This window comes from Parasteatoda tepidariorum, chromosome 4 (assembly GCF_043381705.1).
Source record: "Parasteatoda tepidariorum isolate YZ-2023 chromosome 4, CAS_Ptep_4.0, whole genome shotgun sequence".
Lineage (NCBI taxonomy): Eukaryota > Metazoa > Arthropoda > Arachnida > Araneae > Theridiidae > Parasteatoda > Parasteatoda tepidariorum.
Window position 1 is genome coordinate 92,551,537 of NC_092207.1, and position 7,172 is coordinate 92,558,708.

Here is a 7,172-nt window from a genome sequence, read left to right on the forward strand (position 1 = left end):
TGTGTAAAGATACTATATATTAGATCAGATATATATTATTGTTGTTACTAGATCAGCAAGTTCTATTTCCTTATATCAGATCATTTAAGCTTCTAACAAAATCGTACACTTTTAATTATGAAATTTAAGGATTCTTTAAAGAATAACTCTCTGCTCAAAAAATTAAAATAAACTGCAGAAATGTCTAATATAAATGCTACCTTACGTCTGAAGTTATTCAAGAGTTTTTTAAAAGTCCAAAGAATTATTCTTGGAATGTAAGTTTTGCTAAGTAAGCATAATCAACAAGTTTCCAGTTTCTCTTTCCCGAAAACTTTATTTCAATTTGAATAGATTATTTTTGACTACTCCAGACATTGTTTCATTGAATCCTTTTAATAGTTTAAAAGCTTAAATGCTTGATTCATTTATTTTTTGACATTTATTCGCAATTACTGAATTTTTTATGTTATACATGATAAATTTGGTAATAAATTCATATTTAATAACAACTGAAAATGAAGTTTAGTTATGAATACTACCAAATAAATCCATTTGTATAAAAATATAATAAAATATTATCTTAAATAATTTTTTAAATATGTTAGTAATAGATTAAGAATGTTCTAAGCCAGATGGAATAATAATTATTCATTATGATTATAGAATGTAAAAATTACATAATTCAATGATTAAGTTGAGACTGTAAGTGAAGATTTAATATTAATATACCGTGCGAAAAATTAAAGTCAGACCACCCTGAATAACTTTAGTTTATGATCAAATTTTCATGTTCTGGGACTGAATCCTTAAGATTTGAGAAGGTTACCTCAAATATGCTAATTAATTAGTTTGGCCGATATTTTAAAATACGAAATTAGGCTCAAAAACGTACTTTCTCTGAATAAACATACCCTTTTTTCGATGGATTCAAACTTCTGACCCCCAAACTATATATGAAAAATTTCAAATATTTACTGAAATATATTTTCTGCATGGAATTATCTTTGGATAAACGAATTTTATAATTGTTTGTAAAAAATTTTCAAAACGCTTCAATAAGTTCTCGAGATATGGCGAAATACGCAAAAAGTAAAATTAACATTAAGGGGTTTAAACTTTGGGATCGATCTCCTGACCGAATTATGGGGACCAAAATTCTAGATTGCGGCTGTACCCTATATTTTGGGGGTCAGAATTCCGAATCAGTTGAAAAAAGAGTATGTTTATTTGGAGAATATACGTTTTTGTGTCTGATTTCGTAACTTAAAATATCGTCTAGACTAATTAATTATTATACTTGGCGTTACCTAGAACATGAAGTTCCGATCATTAGATCAAAAGTTAATAAAGGTGGCACGTTTCTTTGGCGCACTGATATTTTAGATAAGAATTCCTTGTGTTGAGAATTCAGAATTTAAGGATGATAAATAGAATATAATGCTGAAGTTAAAAATTGTTTTGAATTCCAAATATTTGAAAATATATCTTAAAAATTAATAAAAAACTATAATTTTTTTTCTTCAAAAATTAAATATTGAAATTGTTTAGAGGCCTCATAGATGACATAAACTGAATTTATTCATATGTCTTAATTTTTAGAATCGTTTCCGTACTGTGGGCTTAGATATATCCATATAAATCATTAATTTATCATTTTTTATTCAAAGCCTTGAATTCACAAAAGAAAAATTTCTTTCCGATCATCCAATTATAAATAATGAAAAAATATTCGACTTATCCAATTACAAATGAAATTTTTTCTCCAAAATTATCATTGCAAGGGAAAAGTTAAAAAATCAATGGTTTATCTTATCAGAAAAAGTCAAAACACCCAAAAGCTTCGCAAACTTTAAAATATAGGAATTGTGAATGAAGACTGAATAAAAATTTAGATGATGTTGCACTGAAAAAAAGAATGAAAAATCGCCAGAATCTGGTAAAATTTACCATGCTGATGTGTATCTTGCTTTATGTACCAAAAAAAAAGAAAAGTAAACTATAAAATATGGTTTTATTACCATGCTATTCAGTAGTAAATGTGGTGAAGATATAGTCCTATATCTATATTTAAAATTAAAAGAAATTGAAATAGATGTATAATAAATCTTGGAATTTATGTTTTAAATAAATAATTATTTCAATTATATTTTAATTTCTTTTTACTATATCTTTCTTTTACTACGCATTTACCTAAAAGAAGGAATATAATAATAATTACTGTGTGGGAAGGATTTATCTATGATCTTTAAAAATAAATTTTGTATTTTTTTAACATGCAATTAAATTTGTAAAATTATAATATCTATTTGCCATAAATACTCCTATATCTATATTTAAAATCATTAGAAATTGAAACAGATATATAACAAATCTGGAACTCATGTTTTAAATAAATAATTATTCTCAATACATATTAATTTCTTTTTATTGTATCTTTCTTTTACTATGCATTCGTCTAAAGGAAAGAATTCTCTATGTGAATCAATTTGTTTTAGCATTTTCAATACTATCTATAATCTTTAAAAATAGATTATATTGAATTATTTTTAACAAGCTGTAAAATCTGTAAAATGATAACATCTATTTGCTATAGATAGTCTTATATCTATATTTAAAATCATTAAAAATCGAAATAGATACCTAACAATTCTTGGAACTCATGCTTTAAATAAGTAATTATTTTAAATATTTTAAATTTCTTCTTATAGTATCTTTCTTTTACTGTGCATTCGCCTAAAAGAAAGAATTTTCTATGTGAATCAATTTGCTTTAGTATTTTTAATACTATCTATAGTCTTTGAAAATTGATTATATTGAATTATTTTTAACAAGTTGTAAAATCTGTAAAAGGATAACATCTATTTGCTATAGATAGTCTTACATCTATATTTAAAATTATTAGAAATAGAAATAGATTATAGTAATAATTTCCTTTTACTGTAGGCCCAGTTTTACAGGTAAAATTGAATACATTTTACGAACAACTATATAAATTTTTTTGAGAAAATACAACAAATATTTTTCAATCACAAACTCATATTTTACTTTAATTAATCAAAAAAAAATTTTTTTTTGGGTTAACAATTTCTATGACTAATAAAGTGATATGAAAAACACTTTTCAACATTCCTTTTTTAAAATCCTTTACAAGAGTATTCTTAAATATACTATATATATATCTCTAAATATACTATAATTTTGGTTCAATATTTTCAAATGTGTTTACAGTTTATTGTTTTATTTTTTTTCAAATGATTGCAAACTGTAGACTATTTTTTCTCAAACATAAAAAAAAAATGCTTGGAGTAATAAATTACATTATGATTAAAATGAAAAATTTTTAAAGCTTTATATTGAAGGAAATAATTTGATAGAATTAATTTCAAAAACTTATAAATTTTAATCTAACCTGCTTTTCACGGTTCTTTTCTAAGCCGGGCGAAATCTTGCAAACAGTGGTCTTTTGGTAAATCTCCAGCCCATGGTATTTAATATAATCTAGATTAAGGAACGCCTTCGTGACTTTGGGAGACATACAAGGTAGAAGATGGGGAACACCAGGATGAAAAGTCTGTTTTCAGATACCGAATCTTTCTCCTCTTTTAATCTCTCCTTCATTTATGCAGTGGAGCTATCTTCCAAGGCTCTGTACAACCGGCGGCCATGATGGCATACACATTCCCTTTTCGCACATCTGAAAATACAGAGGGCGCTGACGTCGTTTTTCTTCCCCTTTCCCTAAATTCGTTGCCAGATCCCTTAGATTGAACGTAAATGCTGGAACCGTCTGCAGAAAACAAATGTGTAAAGATACTTGGACTCGTTTTTGCAGCTTAATTTATTATTTTTGTATACATCTTTTTATTTCTTTTCCTTCCATATTTTTCAGAAAAAGCAAGCTGCTGCTGAATATCTTTTCATTCTTAAGTTTACTTTTGCCACAAAGACTAAAAATTCCGTAGTTTTGTTTGCTTTAGTCTTTTTAGATCGTAGAACTTATCACGAATGAACATCTTGTATTATTTTCACTTCGAAGTATTGGAATTTTAGAGATGTTATTGGAATTTTCGAAAAACCGTATTTTAAAATCGTTATTTGTTTTTTTTCTCTTAGAAACAGATATTCTTTAAAAATTAATTAGAGAATATAAAAGAAAAAGTTTTTCTTTAATTCTCTGAAATCCAGCTTAAAATCCTATAGTGAAACAATGTTTAATTTTGCTCGGTTCATTCTTTATAATTAATTTGCATGCCACTTCAAAGTTTCAAGATTTTTATCTTTAACCTAAATAAAAGTTTAACTTTACATTTAAGCTTTTAATTAGTTCGAATAAGTTTAAGGAATGCTTTTCGATTTGCTTTAAAAAATGTTACACTTAACACGGATTCAAGTCATTCATTTCGCAATTTCTTGAATATGTGCGGTGCAATTAATAAGTAAGAGCATTTTAATTTCAGGATAAAATAATGAACTCGTCCCCAAAAACTCCTAAATTACTAAAAAATTTTACATATGAATAAAAGATAAAATGATAATAATTTATTCTTGCAAATATATTTAATACGAGCTTAATAAGAAAAATTAAAAATACATTAATGGAATATTCACAAAAAGGATGGAATTTAATTTATTTCAATCTGTTTAAATGGTAGTCGTAGTGTCTCAGAGGATAGAGCTTTCTCTTTCCAATGAGGTGAGCTGGGTTCAAATCCCAGCGATGGCTGATCAATACAAATCCCGCACCCGTTTCGTACCGACTACAGAGTTGACGTGAAAATATCCGCAGTGACAAACGGATCATGGGATAGAGTCCCCTTGTCGTCAGCCTAAAAGTGAGAAGTTTGCGTGGTTTATCTCTCCATGTAATACAAATGCGGGTTAGTTCCATCAAAAAGTTCACCACGAAGGTAAATTTCTCCCAATATTTGATCCAGGAGTTCCCTTGTCTTCTGGATCGGGTTCAAAAATTAAAAGGCTACGGAGAGGAGCATTGATAGTCGTAAACCCGAAATTGGGTTGGCTGTTCAACGACGGTTCTAAAATAAAATAAAATGTGTTTAAATGGTGCAGTTTATTTTTTTCAGATGCTTTTATTTATGGATAAGAATCTTATAGTTTGCATTTTTAGCATCTCTATAAATTTAGGCAGCTTAATATACTTTTATACGATCTCCTGAAACGTAGTTTATTTGCATCTAATATGGCAATGAACTGTAGTAAAAATTTAAGCTTCCTTTAGATATAACAATAAATATTTTCCGCTAATTTATTGCAACGCTGTTTTTTGTTGTTCCAAAATATCTGCACACAGAGAGAAAGATTCTGTTGGATTTACCATACTTCATGGTTAAAATAACCAAAATATAAGATATTTAAATGATTCGTTTGGAAATTTTCCTTTCATGTGGCAACGGTTTTCGGAAAATTCTGGTTTTTTAAATTATAGTTTCTAACACTACACATTTAGTAAAAAATACAAAACATAAATTTTAATTTAGCCGAATAAATGGTTTCTAATGAATGGTTTATCGAATAATGGTTTAGTCGAATAAATTGTTCCTGCTCTAAGGTATTATGATAAAATTTCCAAATTTTACCATATTTATTAAATTTTATCACATATTTTAAAACCATATTTTACTGTTCATTTTAGCAAAATCGTTACCAAAGCAGTTGAGGAATTTTTTTGGTGAGAAACTATGTAAATTTACCATATTCTAGAATTTTGACCATAATTTTTTTTCTCGGTGTATAATTGAAAAAGAGTAACATTCGAATTTTGGAATATGCAGCATTAGTGATTTTTTTCTAGTATATACTTATGAAATTAGCAAAAACTTCAACTCACATCTTCCCATTCTACTTGTTCGGGTAAATACCTCGGCATTTGAGCTTTACTTTGAGAACAACAATTAAAATTCTGTTGGAGAACAAATTCATTTTGCTCTAACTTATTATGATGATAACTTTTTTAATGATACCTTTGTTGTAATCTATTTTGAAGGTAACAAATCAATGTAATATCAATAACTATTAAAAAGCAGTTCTAGATATTAAAAAATAAATAAGTAAACTAGTGAGGTTAATATGTTAATAATTCAGAAATAGAAAACTGTATTTACGAAAATAAGTGTATATCAGGGCCATTTCTCAAAATCCACAATTTTTAGGATCACTTAGTCGTTCCAAAAATTGCTGATGAATTGAAAAATCATCAAAGGAATACGAATGGGTATAGAATTGTACAGTTTGCTATTTTCTGTTTGGGAAACTAGAATATTTATTCTCACTGGATATTAAATTTAATTACAAAAATTGTCGATANAAAACCGTATTTTAAAATCGTTATTTGTCTTTTTTTTCTTAGAAACAGATATTCTTTAAAAATTAATTAGAGAATATCAAAGAAAAAGTTTTTCTTTAATTCTCTGAAATCCAGCTTAAAATCCTTTAGTGAAATAATGTTTAATTTTGCTCGATTCATTCTTTATAATTAATTTGCATGCCACTTCAAAGTTTTAAGATTTTTATCTTTAACCTAAATAAAAGTTTAACTTTACATTTAAGCTTTTAATTAGTTTGAATGAGTTTAAGGAATGCTTTTCGATTTGCTCCAAAAAATGTTAATTACACTTAACACGGATTCAAGTCATTTATTTTGCAATTTCTTGAATATGTGCGGTGCAATTAATAAGTAAGTGCATTTTAGTTTCAGGATAAAATAATAAACTCGTCCCCAAAACTCCTAAATTACTGAAATATTTTACATATGAATAAAAGATAAAAATTATATTAATTTATAATTGTAAATATATTTCAAGCTTAATAAGAAAAATTAAAAATACATTAATGGAATATTCACAAAAAGGATGAAATTTAATTTATTTCAATCTGTTTCAATTGTAGCTGTAGTGTCTCGGAGGATAGAGCTTTCGCTTTCCAATAAGGTGAGCCGGGTTCGAATCCCAGCGATGGCTGATCAATACAAGTCCCGCACCCAACTCGTACCGACTACAGAACTGACATGAAAATATCCGCAGTGGTAGACGGATCATGGGATAGAGTCCCCTTGTCGTCAGTCTAAAAGTGAGAGGTTTTCGTGGTTTACCTCTCCATGTAATACAAATGCTGGTTAGTTCCATCAAAAAGTTCACCACGAAGGTAAATTTCTCCCAATATTTGATCCAGGA

At 27.4% G+C, this 7,172-nt stretch overlaps 1 protein-coding gene across 2 annotated transcripts in view; it reads right to left on the bottom strand.

Moving 5' to 3' along the window:
• Nucleotides 1-3,686, bottom strand: part of LOC107455273 (cubilin-like) — a 164,507-nt gene extending 160,821 nt beyond the window's left edge. Inside the window, exon 1 of one of the 2 annotated variants that reach the window (XM_016072780.3) lies at nucleotides 3,392-3,686. The gene's annotated coding sequence lies outside the window, so the exon portion shown is untranslated. The remainder of the gene's footprint in view (nucleotides 1-3,391) is intronic. The other variant, XM_071180200.1, reaches the window with a different exon arrangement.
• Nucleotides 3,687-7,172: the final 3,486 nt, after the last annotated feature.